At 39.4% G+C, this 21,056-nt stretch overlaps 1 long non-coding RNA gene across 1 annotated transcript; it reads left to right on the top strand.

Annotated features, from left to right (window-relative positions):
- Positions 1-337: 337 nt before the first annotated feature.
- LOC128309282 (uncharacterized) lies at positions 338-3,107 on the top strand. The gene is made up of 5 exons (XR_008288851.1): positions 338-476; positions 570-862; positions 942-1,344; positions 2,491-2,871; positions 2,944-3,107. It is a non-coding gene; the product is annotated as an uncharacterized LOC128309282 (long non-coding RNA).
- Positions 3,108-21,056: the final 17,949 nt, after the last annotated feature.

Here is a 21,056-nt window from a genome sequence, read left to right as displayed (position 1 = left end):
CTCTCTCGCCGCCCCGACGAAGTTGGTACCCCGATCGCTTATTATCTCCCTCGGCGAGCCTCTTCTTGCGATGAACCGGCGGATAGCTAAAATACAGGAAGCAGTTGTTAGTGCATGAGCTACTTCGAGGTGAACCGCCCTTGTAGTAAGACAGGTGAACAGCGCTCCCCAGCGCTTCTCCGAGTGACGTCCCACAACCACGAGTATCGGTCCAAAATAATCTAGACCGGTATACGTGAAGGCCCGTTGATACACTGCTACCCTCTGCCGAGGAATGTCCCCCATCAGGGGTGGATTTGGCACGGCGTTCCGTATTTTACACTGCTGACAGTCTCGTCGTACCCGGTTAAACTCCACTAGCAGTTTCGGTATATAGTACCGCATCCGGAGTTGAGCCACCACTGTTCTGTGGCTCTGATGACAAAAGCGCTCGTGGAAGTCTCTGATGATCAGATCTGTGACGGGGTGTCTTCTTGGTAAGATAACTGGCTTTGCAAACGAAGCCCCTAACAACGCACAATTTGTCAGTCGTCCCCTCATACGTAGTACACCGTTTTCATCAATTTCAGGCAAAAGCTTGTAGAGCACACTGTTCCGGTTAATCGCCTGTTTCCAAGGATGTTTCTTCCGCGCATCGCTGCGCAGGCATTTAATATCGGCAGCAAACCCTTCCGACTGCACCAACGTGTAGAGTGTCCGTTCCGCAGCTAGCAGTTCATCCTGTGTCAGTGGCCCTGTTACCTTCTTCACTTGCCTAATCCGTCGCCGAGTGTTCCCGATATACCGAAGAACATAACCGACCGCTCTCAATAGTTTCTTCCAGCGTGAGAAACGAGTGAAGTCGACTACAACATCAACCACGGTATGGTGTAACACGCTCTTGCGTATCTCTTCTGCTGTCTCACCCGGATCATTTCTATTGATTGGCCACTTTTCTTCAGATTCCCACAGGAACCCTGGCCCTCGGAACCATCTGCTGGATGAGGTTAAGTCCGGAACTCCCTGCCACTTCGTCCCGTCATCCGCTACGTTGACCTTAGTGGAAAGCCACCGCCACTCGTTAATCTCTGTCGTCTCGACCAGCTCACTCACCCGAAAGGCGACAAACGTGCTGTATCGCCTATGGTCCGATCGTATCCAGCTCACAACGTTCCGCGAGTCCGTCCAGAACACCCTCCTGGTAACCTTCAACCGATGCGTCTTGATGATGTGCTCCGCGAATCGTGCTCCTATCACCGCCGCTTGAAGCTCCAACCTTGGTATGGATAAAAGTTTCAGCGGTGCGACTCGTGTTTTGGACCCAATTAAAGCACACTCTACTATCCCGTCTTCCTCGAAACGCAGGTAAGCCACAGCAGCCATTCCACTTTCGCTAGCGTCGGTGAAAACGTGCAGTTGTACGTTCGGTGCCTTCGATGACGTTGTGGTTCGGTAACACCTCCTGATGGTTACCTTCTCCAGTTCTGGTAGTAGCCCGATCCATCTCAACCACTTCCTTGCAGCTTCACCTTCAATTGGTTTGTCCCAGTGAATACCGGATCTCCATAGATCCTGTAAGAGAACTTTGAGGAACATTAGGAAATGGCCAATAAGTCCTAAAGGATCGTAAATCATCATTAGTGTGCTCAATACTTCACGCCTTGCGGGTAATCTGCCACCTTTTAGTAGCTTCACATCGATACGCGGATTTATTCGAAAGGTGAAGGTGTCGTCAGCTGTATTCCACCACATACCAAGTACCTTTTCGGTACCTTGATTTGAACACATGTCCATCGACGTATCGTTGTTAGCTCCGCTCCGTAACCTATGTGAGACGGCCTTCTCGTTCGACAACCAATTTCTTATCTCGAAACCGCCCTTCGAATGCACGAACCTTACGTTCTCCGCCAAAGTGACTGCCTCGTCAACGGTCTCGACGCTGGCCAGCATGTCGTCCACGTAATGCTCGTATTTTATACACTGCACTGCTCGTGGGAAACGATCCACGAACCTCTCCGCGTTGAGGTTTTTTACGAAATGAGCACTAGCGGGTGAGCAAGCCGCCCCGAACGTCATTACGGAGACGGCATAGACGCTGGGCTCTCCGCTTGACCTTCTACCATCATCCCACAGAACCATCTGACTCCGTTGGTCGGCGGGATTCATGCGCACCTGGAAGAACATTTCGCGGATGTCTCCCGTTACAGCGACTCGATACTCCCGGAACTTGTATAGCACTTGAACCAACCCCACCAGTTGGTCTGGACCTGCGAGCAAAAACGTGTTAAGGCTAACTCCGTGTACCTGCGCAGCTGCATCGAACACCATACGTAGCTTGCCGGGCTTGTTCGGATTGAGAACCGGAAAGATCGGGAGATACCAATCCCTCTCCGTTCGCTCCGCGATTTCCTCCGCCGACATACGCCGAATGTATCCCTTGTCAACGTATTCACGCATCTTATCGTTTACCGCCTTCGCTAATTTCGGTTCTTTTTCACATTTCCTTTTCAGACACACATAACGTTTGAGAGCCATTTCGCGATTGCATGGTAGGCGCACGTCGTCATACTTCCACAATAGGGACGTTTGATACCGGTCACCTATCAATTTAGTTCCGGTATTCAGCATCTCAACCGCGCGTTCTTCTTCCTTCGGTATCAGTTTGCGGGAAGCGGTGACTCCAATGGAATCCAGAGAGAAGTACGCTTTTAATGCCATGTCCAGCTTCTGACTATTTTCCTCGTTACAGGTACACAAATGAAAATTGTTATATGCGGTGCTACTTACGGGACCGGATGCGCTGCACGGACCGAACATCGTCCACCCGAGCCTTGTCTTTGCGGCGATTGGTTCGTTGAAACCACCTTCAACACAGCGTAGCGGTTTCCCCAGGTAAATATTGTTCACGCCTATCAGGATGCGCGGTACCACATTCGTGTATGAAGAGATTGGGATTCCTTTTAGGTACGAATGCAGCTTCACCATCTTCTCGATCGACAGAGTCTGTGCTGGCAACGAGAGATCTCGCAAGGTGTGTACCTGTCGTAGGTCGTATACCACCGCTCCTTGATGCCTCCCCGAGATCCGCAGCCCAACCTCTAACGAATCGGCCTCGTTCCGCACAGTGTCGTCCGTCCACTTCAAGCACAAGGGGTTCAAAGTACCCTCTATACCCAGTTCTTCGATCAGCCCGCGATCCACGAATGTAGCTGAGGAACCCTCATCTATAAACGCATAGGTGTTTATATTCGCCTTCTCACCATACACTACAACGGGAACATATCGGAAAAGAGCGTTAGTGTTGTTGCCGAGATGTGAGTTAAGTGAGTGAGTGATTAGTGTGTTCCTGTGCGATCCTGGTTGTTCTGTGCTGTGTAACAGTTGGTGGTGCATTTCCTGGCACCCGTTAGTACCACAGCGCGTCCTGACGAAACATATGCCCCTATGCGTTCCTAGGCACGAAGAGCATAATTTACGCCTCTGAATGTGTGTGCGTCTCTCCCGCACCGTCAATTCAAGAAAACGTGCGCAATCGGCTAGCGTACGGCAGGAATCGTGGCACAGGACACAAGACGTTCTTCGCACTGCACTATGGACGTTTACGTGTGCGGGTGCTTTTCTTACCGGTAGTGATCGTGTCGTTTCGGGTCGTATCGTTCGTTCGAGAGTCTTTGCCGCGGCGCCCGCGGCCGTAGCGATTTCGGAAAACCATTTATCAAATTCACCTATGGTTTCCCGCGACAGCTTAACTTTGTACCTGGCCCACTCTAGACCTCGTTCGGCGGGAAGCTTTGCTACTAGCTCCCGTAGCAACGTAACGTTGCAATCGTAATCGCGTAACCCGGAAGCCTCTATTGTGGCACACATCTTCCGCACCATTTTTCCAAACACCGCTAGCGACTCTAAGCGTTCGGCCCTAACAGGGGGTAACCTCCTCACTTTCTCGATTAGACTGTCCACTATAAGGTCGGGACGGCCATATTCCGTGCGTAAAATATTTATCACGTTCGCTAGACCGTTCGGTAGCAATAACAGGTGATCCACCGAATCTAACGCTGGTCCTCGTAGTGCCCGCTGAAGCCGAATTAGGTTTTCATCGTCACTAAACCCACAGAGCGTTGTCGATCGTTCGTACGTCGCGATGAAAAGTGGCCATTGTTCGACCGTCCCGGAAAATATCGGGAGCTCTTTTGGGATCGCCTTGCGTGCAGCCTCTTGGCTCGGTGTCAGGAGTGATACGCGAACTGCAGGGCCCTTTTCCTCCGTTACATTCGGCTTATTTTGAATTGGCGTTGCTGCTGCCATTTTCCCAAGCTTGTATGGCCGTCCAAGCTTGGTCTCGCGGTGCGTCTTGATGGAATCCTCCACCGCACGTCTCCACTCCGCATACTCGCGTTCCTGAGCCGCCGCTTGATCCGCTGCCCAAGTGCGATCGTACTCTGGGGGGCAACGGGTTGTTGCTGGGGTCAAGGGTTGACGACCTTGCACATCGTCCGCCAGCTCGCCGTCGTATCGAAACGATATGGGAGCCATACGTGCCGCCCAGGCACCCGCGGTTGCACTTGGGGTCAAGGGTAGATGACCCGGACCACCATTTCGATGATCGTCGCCATGGTGACGACCCGACGGCGTCACTCCGATACAGTCCGTATCCCGTACCCAGGCTTCCATTTTCCCCACGTAAGCACTCACCTGGCTGCTTCGGTCGGAGATTTCTTCCTCGAGCTCGATTTCCTGCATTTGGAAAGCAAGCTCCCTTCGAGCTTTCGCGAACTCAAACTCCTTTCGAGCCGTTTCAAGCTCAAACTCCTTTCGCTCTATTTCAAGGCGCTTCCGCCTTGCCTCCAAGCTCCGATGTTGCCTCGCTGGTGCCGCGTCCTCGTCCTTCGATGGCTTTTCCACGGCGCTTAGGCGCCTTCCAGGGGAAACAGCCGATGTGCTTGCTAGCTGCTCTTGCAGCTCCGCCGCAACCTCTTCGCAGCTTTCGTCCAACGACGCTCTTTCCATTCTGCAACAAAACTATGCTTTCACTCGCAAAAAAAAACACAACTCCCGATGGCAAGATTTACGTGCCTACTTTCGCGCGGTATCGTCCGTTCGTATTACGCGTACTACTTCGCAGTGAAGATTTAAATACGATTAAATATCGCGAACGAGTGAGTGAAACGATACTAATTTTGTGAAGTGTTGAGAATGCCGCGAAAGTCCAAAATTAATTCTGTACGATATCTTAGTTTACAGAAGAATCACAAAATTAGTGCTTTATTTCGGCAAACAGTCGCGGTTAAAAGAGACCGAGGGCGCGTCCTTCGGCTCTATTTATCCCTTTTTTCCCAGGGCGCCATCGCAACCGCCGCTATAATAATGGTGGGCACTGTCCCACCGTCGTTTCTGCTCTCGAAGCTCTACAACAGCAGACGGCTGTTGTAGGGCGTAAGCGTTATCAAAACAAACGCATTTACAACATAACGGATGCACCAATTTAGTTGAAATAGACAGTTTTTGCATGTAAACTCAATCCTGGTAGAATTCCATAGCAAAGTACAAAGTTCATAACGGATGCACCAATTTAGTTGAAATAGACAGTTTTTGCATGTAAACTCAATCCTGGTAGAATTCCATAGCAAAGTACAAAGTTCATAACGGATGCACCAATTTAGTTGAAATAGACAGTTTTTGCATGTAAACTCAATCCTGGTAGAATTCCATAGCAAAGTACAAAGTTCATAACGGATGCACCAATTTAGTTGAAATAGACAGTTTTTGCATGTAAACTCAATCCTGGTAGAATTCCATAGCAAAGTACAAAGTTCGTAACGGATGCACCAATTTAGTTGAAATAGACAGTTTTTGCATGTAAACTCAATCCTGGTAGAATTCCATAGCAAAGTACAAAGTTCATAACGGATGCACCAATTTAGTTGAAATAGACAGTTTTTGCATGTAAACTCAATCCTGGTAGAATTCCATAGCAAAGTACAAAGTTCATAACGGATGCACCAATTTAGTTGAAATAGACAGTTTTTGCATGTAAACTCAATCCTGGTAGAATTCCATAGCAAAGTACAAAGTTCATAACGGATGCACCAATTTAGTTGAAATAGACAGTTTTTGCATGTAAACTCAATCCTGGTAGAATTCCATAGCAAAGTACAAAGTTCATAACGGATGCACCAATTTAGTTGAAATAGACAGTTTTTGCATGTAAACTCAATCCTGGTAGAATTCCATAGCAAAGTACAAAGTTCATAACGGATGCACCAATTTAGTTGAAATAGACAGTTTTTGCATGTAAACTCAATCCTGGTAGAATTCCATAGCAAAGTACAAAGTTCGTAACGGATGCACCAATTTAGTTGAAATAGACAGTTTTTGCATGTAAACTCAATCCTGGTAGAATTCCATAGCAAAGTACAAAGTTCGTAACGGATGCACCAATTTAGTTGAAATAGACAGTTTTTGCATGTAAACTCAATCCTGGTAGAATTCCATAGCAAAGTACAAAGTTCATAACGGATGCACCAATTTAGTTGAAATAGACAGTTTTTGCATGTAAACTCAATCCTGGTAGAATTCCATAGCAAAGTACAAAGTTCATAACGGATGCACCAATTTAGTTGAAATAGACAGTTTTTGCATGTAAACTCAATCCTGGTAGAATTCCATAGCAAAGTACAAAGTTCGTAACGGATGCACCAATTTAGTTGAAATAGACAGTTTTTGCATGTAAACTCAATCCTGGTAGAATTCCATAGCAAAGTACAAAGTTCGTAACGGATGCACCAATTTAGTTGAAATAGACAGTTTTTGCATGTAAACTCAATCCTGGTAGAATTCCATAGCAAAGTACAAAGTTCGTAACGGATGCACCAATTTAGTTGAAATAGACAGTTTTTGCATGTAAACTCAATCCTGGTAGAATTCCATAGCAAAGTACAAAGTTCATAACGGATGCACCAATTTAGTTGAAATAGACAGTTTTTGCATGTAAACTCAATCCTGGTAGAATTCCATAGCAAAGTACAAAGTTCATAACGGATGCACCAATTTAGTTGAAATAGACAGTTTTTGCATGTAAACTCAATCCTGGTAGAATTCCATAGCAAAGTACAAAGTTCGTAACGGATGCACCAATTTAGTTGAAATAGACAGTTTTTGCATGTAAACTCAATCCTGGTAGAATTCCATAGCAAAGTACAAAGTTCGTAACGGATGCACCAATTTAGTTGAAATAGACAGTTTTTGCATGTAAACTCAATCCTGGTAGAATTCCATAGCAAAGTACAAAGTTCGTAACGGATGCACCAATTTAGTTGAAATAGACAGTTTTTGCATGTAAACTCAATCCTGGTAGAATTCCATAGCAAAGTACAAAGTTCATAACGGATGCACCAATTTAGTTGAAATAGACAGTTTTTGCATGTAAACTCAATCCTGGTAGAATTCCATAGCAAAGTACAAAGTTCGTAACGGATGCACCAATTTAGTTGAAATAGACAGTTTTTGCATGTAAACTCAATCCTGGTAGAATTCCATAGCAAAGTACAAAGTTCATAACGGATGCACCAATTTAGTTGAAATAGACAGTTTTTGCATGTAAACTCAATCCTGGTAGAATTCCATAGCAAAGTACAAAGTTCGTAACGGATGCACCACTTTAGTTGAAATAGACAGTTTTTGCATGTAAACTCAATCCTGGTAGAATTCCATAGCAAAGTACAAAGTTCGTAACGGATGCACCAATTTAGTTGAAATAGACAGTTTTTGCATGTAAACTCAATCCTGGTAGAATTCCATAGCAAAGTACAAAGTTCGTAACGGATGCACCAATTTAGTTGAAATAGACAGTTTTTGCATGTAAACTCAATCCTGGTAGAATTCCATAGCAAAGTACAAAGTTCATAACGGATGCACCAATTTAGTTGAAATAGACAGTTTTTGCATGTAAACTCAATCCTGGTAGAATTCCATAGCAAAGTACAAAGTTCATAACGGATGCACCAATTTAGTTGAAATAGACAGTTTTTGCATGTAAACTCAATCCTGGTAGAATTCCATAGCAAAGTACAAAGTTCATAACGGATGCACCAATTTAGTTGAAATAGACAGTTTTTGCATGTAAACTCAATTCTGGTAGAATTCCATAGCAAAGTACAAAGTTCATAACGGATGCACCAATTTAGTTGAAATAGACAGTTTTTGCATGTAAACTCAATCCTGGTAGAATTCCATAGCAAAGTACAAAGTTCGTATCGGATGCACCAATTTAGTTGAAATAGACAGTTTTTGCATGTAAACTCAATCCTGGTAGAATTCCATAGCAAAGTACAAAGTTCGTAACGGATGCACCAATTTAGTTGAAATAGACAGTTTTTGCATGTAAACTCAATCCTGGTAGAATTCCATAGCAAAGTACAAAGTTCATAACGGATGCACCAATTTAGTTGAAATAGACAGTTTTTGCATGTAAACTCAATCCTGGTAGAATTCCATAGCAAAGTACAAAGTTCATAACGGATGCACCAATTTAGTTGAAATAGACAGTTTTTGCATGTAAACTCAATCCTGGTAGAATTCCATAGCAAAGTACAAAGTTCATAACGGATGCACCAATTTAGTTGAAATAGACAGTTTTTGCATGTAAACTCAATCCTGGTAGAATTCCATAGCAAAGTACAAAGTTCATAACGGATGCACCAATTTAGTTGAAATAGACAGTTTTTGCATGTAAACTCAATCCTGGTAGAATTCCATAGCAAAGTACAAAGTTCGTAACGGATGCACCAATTTAGTTGAAATAGACAGTTTTTGCATGTAAACTCAATCCTGGTAGAATTCCATAGCAAAGTACAAAGTTCGTAACGGATGCACCAATTTAGTTGAAATAGACAGTTTTTGCATGTAAACTCAATCCTGGTAGAATTCCATAGCAAAGTACAAAGTTCGTTTTGGATGCACCAATTTAGTTGAAATAGACAGTTTTTGCATGTAAACTCAATCCTGGTAGAATTCCATAGCAAAGTACAAAGTTCATAACGGATGCACCAATTTAGTTGAAATAGACAGTTTTTGCATGTAAACTCAATCCTGGTAGAATTCCATAGCAAAGTACAAAGTTCGTAACGGATGCACCAATTTAGTTGAAATAGACAGTTTTTGCATGTAAACTCAATCCTGGTAGAATTCCATAGCAAAGTACAAAGTTCGTATCGGATGCACCAATTTAGTTGAAATAGACAGTTTTTGCATGTAAACTCAATCCTGGTAGAATTCCATAGCAAAGTACAAAGTTCATAACGGATGCACCAATTTAGTTGAACTAGACAGTTTTTGCATGTAAACTCAATCCTGGTAGAATTCCATAGCAATGTACAAAGTTCATAACGGATGCACGAATTTAGTTGAAATCGACAGTTTTTGCATGTAAACTCAATCCTGGTAGAATTCCATAGCAAAGTACAAAGTTCGTTTTGGATGCACCAATTTAGTTGAAATAGACAGTTTTTGCATGTAAACTCAATCCTGGTAGAATTCCATAGCAAAGTACAAAGTTCGTAACGGATGCACCAATTTAGTTGAAATAGACAGTTTTTGCATGTAAACTCAATCCTGGTAGAATTCCATAGCAAAGTACAAAGTTCGTAACGGATGCACCAATTTAGTTGAAATAGACAGTTTTTGCATGTAAACTCAATCCTGGTAGAATTCCATAGCAAAGTACAAAGTTCATAACGGATGCACCAATTTAGTTGAAATAGACAGTTTTTGCATGTAAACTCAATCCTGGTAGAATTCCATAGCAAAGTACAAAGTTCGTTTTGGATGCACCAATTTAGTTGAAATAGACAGTTTTTGCATGTAAACTCAATCCTGGTAGAATTCCATAGCAAAGTACAAAGTTCGTAACGGATGCACCAATTTAGTTGAAATAGACAGTTTTTGCATGTAAACTCAATCCTGGTAGAATTCCATAGCAAAGTACAAAGTTCGTAACGGATGCACCAATTTAGTTGAAATAGACAGTTTTTGCATGTAAACTCAATCCTGGTAGAATTCCATAGCAAAGTACAAAGTTCATAACGGATGCACCAATTTAGTTGAAATAGACAGTTTTTGCATGTAAACTCAATCCTGGTAGAATTCCATAGCAAAGTACAAAGTTCGTTTTGGATGCACCAATTTAGTTGAAATAGACAGTTTTTGCATGTAAACTCAATCCTGGTAGAATTCCATAGCAAAGTACAAAGTTCATAACGGATGCACCAATTTAGTTGAAATAGACAGTTTTTGCATGTAAACTCAATCCTGGTAGAATTCCATAGCAAAGTACAAAGTTCGTAACGGATGCACCAATTTAGTTGAAATAGACAGTTTTTGCATGTAAACTCAATCCTGGTAGAATTCCATAGCAAAGTACAAAGTTCATAACGGATGCACCAATTTAGTTGAAATAGACAGTTTTTGCATGTAAACTCAATCCTGGTAGAATTCCATAGCAAAGTACAAAGTTCGTTTTGGATGCACCAATTTAGTTGAAATAGACAGTTTTTGCATGTAAACTCAATCCTGGTAGAATTCCATAGCAAAGTACAAAGTTCGTAACGGATGCACCAATTTAGTTGAAATAGACAGTTTTTGCATGTAAACTCAATCCTGGTAGAATTCCATAGCAAAGTACAAAGTTCATAACGGATGCACCAATTTAGTTGAAATAGACAGTTTTTGCATGTAAACTCAATCCTGGTAGAATTCCATAGCAAAGTACAAAGTTCGTAACGGATGCACCAATTTAGTTGAAATAGACAGTTTTTGCATGTAAACTCAATCCTGGTAGAATTCCATAGCAAAGTACAAAGTTCGTAACGGATGCACCAATTTAGTTGAAATAGACAGTTTTTGCATGTAAACTCAATCCTGGTAGAATTCCATAGCAAAGTACAAAGTTCGTAACGGATGCACCAATTTAGTTGAAATAGACAGTTTTTGCATGTAAACTCAATCCTGGTAGAATTCCATAGCAAAGTACAAAGTTCGTTTTGGATGCACCAATTTAGTTGAAATAGACAGTTTTTGCATGTAAACTCAATCCTGGTAGAATTCCATAGCAAAGTACAAAGTTCATAACGGATGCACCAATTTAGTTGAAATAGACAGTTTTTGCATGTAAACTCAATCCTGGTAGAATTCCATAGCAAAGTACAAAGTTCGTAACGGATGCACCAATTTAGTTGAAATAGACAGTTTTTGCATGTAAACTCAATCCTGGTAGAATTCCATAGCAAAGTACAAAGTTCGTAACGGATGCACCAATTTAGTTGAAATAGACAGTTTTTGCATGTAAACTCAATCCTGGTAGAATTCCATAGCAAAGTACAAAGTTCGTAACGGATGCACCAATTTAGTTGAAATAGACAGTTTTTGCATGTAAACTCAATCCTGGTAGAATTCCATAGCAAAGTACAAAGTTCGTAACGGATGCACCAATTTAGTTGAAATAGACAGTTTTTGCATGTAAACTCAATCCTGGTAGAATTCCATAGCAAAGTACAAAGTTCATAACGGATGCACCAATTTAGTTGAAATAGACAGTTTTTGCATGTAAACTCAATCCTGGTAGAATTCCATAGCAAAGTACAAAGTTCGTAACGGATGCACCAATTTAGTTGAAATAGACAGTTTTTGCATGTAAACTCAATCCTGGTAGAATTCCATAGCAAAGTACAAAGTTCATAACGGATGCACCAATTTAGTTGAAATAGACAGTTTTTGCATGTAAACTCAATCCTGGTAGAATTCCATAGCAAAGTACAAAGTTCGTAACGGATGCACCAATTTAGTTGAAATAGACAGTTTTTGCATGTAAACTCAATCCTGGTAGAATTCCATAGCAAAGTACAAAGTTCGTAACGGATGCACCAATTTAGTTGAAATAGACAGTTTTTGCATGTAAACTCAATCCTGGTAGAATTCCATAGCAAAGTACAAAGTTCGTTTTGGATGCACCAATTTAGTTGAAATAGACAGTTTTTGCATGTAAACTCAATCCTGGTAGAATTCCATAGCAAAGTACAAAGTTCGTTTTGGATGCACCAATTTAGTTGAAATAGACAGTTTTTGCATGTAAACTCAATCCTGGTAGAATTCCATAGCAAAGTACAAAGTTCGTAACGGATGCACCAATTTAGTTGAAATAGACAGTTTTTGCATGTAAACTCAATCCTGGTAGAATTCCATAGCAAAGTACAAAGTTCATAACGGATGCACCAATTTAGTTGAAATAGACAGTTTTTGCATGTAAACTCAATCCTGGTAGAATTCCATAGCAAAGTACAAAGTTCGTAACGGATGCACCAATTTAGTTGAAATAGACAGTTTTTGCATGTAAACTCAATCCTGGTAGAATTCCATAGCAAAGTACAAAGTTCGTAACGGATGCACCAATTTAGTTGAAATAGACAGTTTTTGCATGTAAACTCAATCCTGGTAGAATTCCATAGCAAAGTACAAAGTTCGTTTTGGATGCACCAATTTAGTTGAAATAGACAGTTTTTGCATGTAAACTCAATCCTGGTAGAATTCCATAGCAAAGTACAAAGTTCATAACGGATGCACCAATTTAGTTGAAATAGACAGTTTTTGCATGTAAACTCAATCCTGGTAGAATTCCATAGCAAAGTACAAAGTTCGTAACGGATGCACCAATTTAGTTGAAATAGACAGTTTTTGCATGTAAACTCAATCCTGGTAGAATTCCATAGCAAAGTACAAAGTTCGTATCGGATGCACCAATTTAGTTGAAATAGACAGTTTTTGCATGTAAACTCAATCCTGGTAGAATTCCATAGCAAAGTACAAAGTTCATAACGGATGCACCAATTTAGTTGAACTAGACAGTTTTTGCATGTAAACTCAATCCTGGTAGAATTCCATAGCAATGTACAAAGTTCATAACGGATGCACGAATTTAGTTGAAATCGACAGTTTTTGCATGTAAACTCAATCCTGGTAGAATTCCATAGCAAAGTACAAAGTTCGTTTTGGATGCACCAATTTAGTTGAAATAGACAGTTTTTGCATGTAAACTCAATCCTGGTAGAATTCCATAGCAAAGTACAAAGTTCGTAACGGATGCACCAATTTAGTTGAAATAGACAGTTTTTGCATGTAAACTCAATCCTGGTAGAATTCCATAGCAAAGTACAAAGTTCATAACGGATGCACCAATTTAGTTGAAATAGACAGTTTTTGCATGTAAACTCAATCCTGGTAGAATTCCATAGCAAAGTACAAAGTTCGTAACGGATGCACCAATTTAGTTGAAATAGACAGTTTTTGCATGTAAACTCAATCCTGGTAGAATTCCATAGCAAAGTACAAAGTTCGTAACGGATGCACCAATTTAGTTGAAATAGACAGTTTTTGCATGTAAACTCAATCCTGGTAGAATTCCATAGCAAAGTACAAAGTTCGTTTTGGATGCACCAATTTAGTTGAAATAGACAGTTTTTGCATGTAAACTCAATCCTGGTAGAATTCCATAGCAAAGTACAAAGTTCATAACGGATGCACCAATTTAGTTGAAATAGACAGTTTTTGCATGTAAACTCAATCCTGGTAGAATTCCATAGCAAAGTACAAAGTTCGTAACGGATGCACCAATTTAGTTGAAATAGACAGTTTTTGCATGTAAACTCAATCCTGGTAGAATTCCATAGCAAAGTACAAAGTTCGTATCGGATGCACCAATTTAGTTGAAATAGACAGTTTTTGCATGTAAACTCAATCCTGGTAGAATTCCATAGCAAAGTACAAAGTTCATAACGGATGCACCAATTTAGTTGAACTAGACAGTTTTTGCATGTAAACTCAATCCTGGTAGAATTCCATAGCAATGTACAAAGTTCATAACGGATGCACGAATTTAGTTGAAATCGACAGTTTTTGCATGTAAACTCAATCCTGGTAGAATTCCATAGCAAAGTACAAAGTTCGTTTTGGATGCACCAATTTAGTTGAAATAGACAGTTTTTGCATGTAAACTCAATCCTGGTAGAATTCCATAGCAAAGTACAAAGTTCGTAACGGATGCACCAATTTAGTTGAAATAGACAGTTTTTGCATGTAAACTCAATCCTGGTAGAATTCCATAGCAAAGTACAAAGTTCGTAACGGATGCACCAATTTAGTTGAAATAGACAGTTTTTGCATGTAAACTCAATCCTGGTAGAATTCCATAGCAAAGTACAAAGTTCATAACGGATGCACCAATTTAGTTGAAATAGACAGTTTTTGCATGTAAACTCAATCCTGGTAGAATTCCATAGCAAAGTACAAAGTTCGTTTTGGATGCACCAATTTAGTTGAAATAGACAGTTTTTGCATGTAAACTCAATCCTGGTAGAATTCCATAGCAAAGTACAAAGTTCGTAACGGATGCACCAATTTAGTTGAAATAGACAGTTTTTGCATGTAAACTCAATCCTGGTAGAATTCCATAGCAAAGTACAAAGTTCGTAACGGATGCACCAATTTAGTTGAAATAGACAGTTTTTGCATGTAAACTCAATCCTGGTAGAATTCCATAGCAAAGTACAAAGTTCATAACGGATGCACCAATTTAGTTGAAATAGACAGTTTTTGCATGTAAACTCAATCCTGGTAGAATTCCATAGCAAAGTACAAAGTTCGTTTTGGATGCACCAATTTAGTTGAAATAGACAGTTTTTGCATGTAAACTCAATCCTGGTAGAATTCCATAGCAAAGTACAAAGTTCATAACGGATGCACCAATTTAGTTGAAATAGACAGTTTTTGCATGTAAACTCAATCCTGGTAGAATTCCATAGCAAAGTACAAAGTTCGTAACGGATGCACCAATTTAGTTGAAATAGACAGTTTTTGCATGTAAACTCAATCCTGGTAGAATTCCATAGCAAAGTACAAAGTTCATAACGGATGCACCAATTTAGTTGAAATAGACAGTTTTTGCATGTAAACTCAATCCTGGTAGAATTCCATAGCAAAGTACAAAGTTCGTTTTGGATGCACCAATTTAGTTGAAATAGACAGTTTTTGCATGTAAACTCAATCCTGGTAGAATTCCATAGCAAAGTACAAAGTTCGTAACGGATGCACCAATTTAGTTGAAATAGACAGTTTTTGCATGTAAACTCAATCCTGGTAGAATTCCATAGCAAAGTACAAAGTTCATAACGGATGCACCAATTTAGTTGAAATAGACAGTTTTTGCATGTAAACTCAATCCTGGTAGAATTCCATAGCAAAGTACAAAGTTCGTAACGGATGCACCAATTTAGTTGAAATAGACAGTTTTTGCATGTAAACTCAATCCTGGTAGAATTCCATAGCAAAGTACAAAGTTCGTAACGGATGCACCAATTTAGTTGAAATAGACAGTTTTTGCATGTAAACTCAATCCTGGTAGAATTCCATAGCAAAGTACAAAGTTCGTAACGGATGCACCAATTTAGTTGAAATAGACAGTTTTTGCATGTAAACTCAATCCTGGTAGAATTCCATAGCAAAGTACAAAGTTCGTTTTGGATGCACCAATTTAGTTGAAATAGACAGTTTTTGCATGTAAACTCAATCCTGGTAGAATTCCATAGCAAAGTACAAAGTTCATAACGGATGCACCAATTTAGTTGAAATAGACAGTTTTTGCATGTAAACTCAATCCTGGTAGAATTCCATAGCAAAGTACAAAGTTCGTAACGGATGCACCAATTTAGTTGAAATAGACAGTTTTTGCATGTAAACTCAATCCTGGTAGAATTCCATAGCAAAGTACAAAGTTCGTAACGGATGCACCAATTTAGTTGAAATAGACAGTTTTTGCATGTAAACTCAATCCTGGTAGAATTCCATAGCAAAGTACAAAGTTCGTAACGGATGCACCAATTTAGTTGAAATAGACAGTTTTTGCATGTAAACTCAATCCTGGTAGAATTCCATAGCAAAGTACAAAGTTCGTAACGGATGCACCAATTTAGTTGAAATAGACAGTTTTTGCATGTAAACTCAATCCTGGTAGAATTCCATAGCAAAGTACAAAGTTCATAACGGATGCACCAATTTAGTTGAAATAGACAGTTTTTGCATGTAAACTCAATCCTGGTAGAATTCCATAGCAAAGTACAAAGTTCGTAACGGATGCACCAATTTAGTTGAAATAGACAGTTTTTGCATGTAAACTCAATCCTGGTAGAATTCCATAGCAAAGTACAAAGTTCATAACGGATGCACCAATTTAGTTGAAATAGACAGTTTTTGCATGTAAACTCAATCCTGGTAGAATTCCATAGCAAAGTACAAAGTTCGTAACGGATGCACCAATTTAGTTGAAATAGACAGTTTTTGCATGTAAACTCAATCCTGGTAGAATTCCATAGCAAAGTACAAAGTTCGTAACGGATGCACCAATTTAGTTGAAATAGACAGTTTTTGCATGTAAACTCAATCCTGGTAGAATTCCATAGCAAAGTACAAAGTTCGTTTTGGATGCACCAATTTAGTTGAAATAGACAGTTTTTGCATGTAAACTCAATCCTGGTAGAATTCCATAGCAAAGTACAAAGTTCATAACGGATGCACCAATTTAGTTGAAATAGACAGTTTTTGCATGTAAACTCAATCCTGGTAGAATTCCATAGCAAAGTACAAAGTTCGTAACGGATGCACCAATTTAGTTGAAATAGACAGTTTTTGCATGTAAACTCAATCCTGGTAGAATTCCATAGCAAAGTACAAAGTTCGTAACGGATGCACCAATTTAGTTGAAATAGACAGTTTTTGCATGTAAACTCAATTCTGGTAGAATTCCATAAGCAAAGTACAAAGTTCGTATCGGATGCACCAATTTAGTTGAAATAGACAGTTTTTTGCATGTAAACTCAATCCTGGTAGAATTCCATAGCAAAGTACAAAGTTCGTATCGGATGCACCAATTTAGTTGAAATAGACAGTTTTTGCATGTGAACTCAATCCTGGTAGAATTCCATAGCAAAGTACAAAGTTCATAACGGATGCACCAATTTAGTTGAAATAGACAGTTTTTGCATGTAAACTCAATCCTAGTAGAATTCCATAGCAAAGTACAAAGTTCATAACGGATGCACCAATTTAGTTGAAATAGACAGTTTTTGCATGTAAACTCAATCCTGGTAGAATTCCATAGCAAAGTACAAAGTTCATAACGGATGCACCAATTTAGTTGAAATAGACAGTTTTTGCATGTAAACTCAATCCTGGTAGAATTCCATAGCAAAGTACAAAGTTCATAACGGATGCACCAATTTAGTTGAAATAGACAGTTTTTGCATGTAAACTCAATCCTGGTAGAATTCCATAGCAAAGTACAAAGTTCGTAACGGATGCACCAATTTAGTTGAAATAGACAGTTTTTGCATGTAAACTCAATCCTGGTAGAATTCCATAGCAAAGTACAAAGTTCATAACGGATGCACCAATTTAGTTGAAATAGACAGTTTTAGCATGTAAACTCAATCCTGGTAGAATTCCATAGCAAAGTACAAAGTTCATAACGGATGCACCAATTTAGTTGAAATAGACAGTTTTTGCATGTAAACTCAATCCTGGTAGAATTCCATAGCAAAGTACAAATTTCATAACGGATGCACCAATTTAGTTGAAATAGACAGTTTTTGCATGTAAACTCAATCCTGGTAGAATTCCATAGCAAAGTACAAAGTTCATAACGGATGCACCAATTTAGTTGAAATAGACAGTTATTGCATGTAAACTCAATCCTGGTAGAATTCCATAGCAAAGTACAAAGTTCGTAACGGATGCACCAATTTAGTTGAAATAGACAATTTTTGCATGTAAACTCAATCCTGGTAGAATTCCATAGCAATGTACAAAGTTCGTAACGGATGCACCAATTTAGTTGAAATAGACAGTTATTGCATGTAAACTCAATCCTGGTAGAATTCCATAGCAAAGTACAAAGTTCGTAACGGATGCACCAATTTAGTTGAAATAGACAGTTTTTGCATGTAAACTCAATCCTGGTAGAATTCCATAGCAAAGTACAAAGTTCATAACGGATGCACCAATTTAGTTGAAATAGACAGTTATTGCATGTAAACTCAATCCTGGTAGAATTCCATAGCAAAGTACAAAGTTCGTAACGGATGCACCAATTTAGTTGAAATAGACAATTTTTGCATGTAAACTCAATCCTGGTAGAATTCCATAGCAAAGTACAAAGTTCATAACGGATGCACCAATTTAGTTGAAATAGACAGTTTTTGCATGTAAACTCAATCCTGGTAGAATTCCATAACAAAGTACAAAGTTCGTAACGGATGCACCAATTTAGTTGAAATAGACAGTTTTAGCATGTAAACTCAATCCTGGTAGAATTCCATAGCAAAGTACAAAGTTCATAACGGATGCACCAATTTAGTTGAAATAGACAGTTTTTGCATGCAAACTCAATCCTGGTAGAATTCCATAGCAAAGTACAAAGTTCGTAACGGATGCACCAATTTAGTTGAAATAGACAGTTTTTGCATGTAAACTCAATCCTGGTAGAATTCCATAGCAAAGTACAAAGTTCATAACGGATGCACCAATTTAGTTGAAATAGACAGTTTTTGCATGTAAACTCAATCCTGGTAGAATTCCATAGCAAAGTACAAAGTTCATAACGGATGCACCAATTTAGTTGAAATAGACAGTTTTAGCATGTAAACTCAATCCTGGTAGAATTCCATAGCAAAGTACAAAGTTCATAACGGATGCACCAATTTAGTTGAAATAGACAGTTTTTGCATGCAAACTCAATCCTGGTAGAATTCCATAGCAAAGTACAAAGTTCGTAACGGATGCACCAATTTAGTTGAAATAGACAGTTTTTGCATGTAAACTCAATCCTGGTAGAATTCCATAGCAAAGTACAAAGTTCATAACGGATGCACCAATTTAGTTGAAATAGACAGTTTTAGCATGTAAACTCAATCCTGGTAGAATTCCATAGCAAAGTACAAAGTTCATAACGGATGCACCAATTTAGTTGAAATAGACAGTTTTTGCATGCAAACTCAATCCTGGTAGAATTCCATAGCAAAGTACAAAGTTCGTAACGGATGCACCAATTTAGTTGAAATAGACAGTTTTTGCATGTAAACTCAATCCTGGTAGAATTCCATAGCAAAGTACAAAGTTCATAACGGATGCACCAATTTAGTTGAAATAGACAGTTTTTGCATGTAAACTCAATCCTGGTAGAATTCCATAGCAAAGTACAAAGTTCGTAACGGATGCACCAATTTAGTTGAAATAGACAGTTTTAGCATGTAAACTCAATCCTGGTAGAATTCCATAGCAAAGTACAAAGTTCATAACGGATGCACCAATTTAGTTGAAATAGACAGTTTTTGCATGCAAACTCAATCCTGGTAGAATTCCATAGCAAAGTACAAAGTTCGTAACGGATGCACCAATTTAGTTGAAATAGACAGTTTTTGCATGTAAACTCAATCCTGGTAGAATTCCATAGCAAAGTACAAAGTTCATAACGGATGCACCAATTTAGTTGAAATAGACAGTTTTTGCATGTAAACTCAATCCTGGTAGAATTCCATAGCAAAGTACAAAGTTCATAACGGATGCACCAATTTAGTTGAAATAGACAGTTTTAGCATGTAAACTCAATCCTGGTAGAATTCCATAGCAAAGTACAAAGTTCATAACGGATGCACCAATTTAGTTGAAATAGACAGTTTTTGCATGCAAACTCAATCCTGGTAGAATTCCATAGCAAAGTACAAAGTTCGTAACGGATGCACCAATTTAGTTGAAATAGACAGTTTTTGCATGCAAACTCAATCCTGGTAGAATTCCATAGCAAAGTACAAAGTTCGTAACGGATGCACCAATTTAGTTGAAATAGACAGTTTTTGCATGTAAACTCAATCCTGGTAGAATTCCATAGCAAAGTACAAAGTTCATAACGGATGCACCAATTTAGTTGAAATAGACAGTTTTTGCATGCAAACTCAATCCTGGTAGAATTCCATAGCAAAGTACAAAGTTCGTAACGGATGCACCAATTTAGTTGAAATAGACAGTTTTTGCATGTAAACTCAATCCTGGTAGAATTCCATAGCAAAGTACAAAGTTCATAACGGATGCACCAATTTAGTTGAAATAGACAGTTTTTGCATGTAAACTCAATCCTGGTAGAATTCCATAGCAAAGTACAAAGTTCGTAACGGATGCACCAATTTAGTTGAAATAGACAGTTTTAGCATGTAAACTCAATCCTGGTAGAATTCCATAGCAAAGTACAAAGTTCATAACGGATGCACCAATTTAGTTGAAATAGACAGTTTTTGCATGCAAACTCAATCCTGGTAGAATTCCATAGCAAAGTACAAAGTTCGTAACGGATGCACCAATTTAGTTGAAATAGACAGTTTTTGCATGTAAACTCAATCCTGGTAGAATTCCATAGCAAAGTACAAAGTTCATAACGGATGCACCAATTTAGTTGAAATAGACAGTTTTTGCATGTAAACTCAATCCTGGTAGAATTCCATAGCAAAGTACAAAGTTCATAACGGATGCACCAATTTAGTTGAAATAGACAGTTTTAGCATGTAAACTCAATCCTGGTAGAATTCCATAGCAAAGTACAAAGTTCATAACGGATGCACCAATTTAGTTGAAATAGACAGTTTTTGCATGCAAACTCAATCCTGGTAGAATTCCATAGCAAAGTACAAAGTTCGTAACGGATGCACCAATTTAGTTGAAATAGACAGTTTTTGCATGCAAACTCAATCCTGGTAGAATTCCATAGCAAAGTACAAAGTTCGTAACGGATGCACCAATTTAGTTGAAATAGACAGTTTTTGCATGTAAACTCAATCCTGGTAGAATTCCATAGCAAAGTACAAAGTTCATAACGGATGCACCAATTTAGTTGAAATAGACAGTTTTTGCATGTAAACTCAATCCTGGTAGAATTCCATAGCAAAGTACAAAGTTCGTAACGGATGCACCAATTTAGTTGAAATAGACAGTTT

Source organism: Anopheles moucheti, unplaced genomic scaffold, assembly GCF_943734755.1.
Source record: "Anopheles moucheti unplaced genomic scaffold, idAnoMoucSN_F20_07 putative_Y_7, whole genome shotgun sequence".
Taxonomy (NCBI): Eukaryota; Metazoa; Arthropoda; class Insecta; order Diptera; family Culicidae; genus Anopheles; species Anopheles moucheti.
The sequence above is the reverse complement of the archived record's forward strand: the minus strand, read 5'-3'. Positions and strand labels throughout refer to the sequence as shown.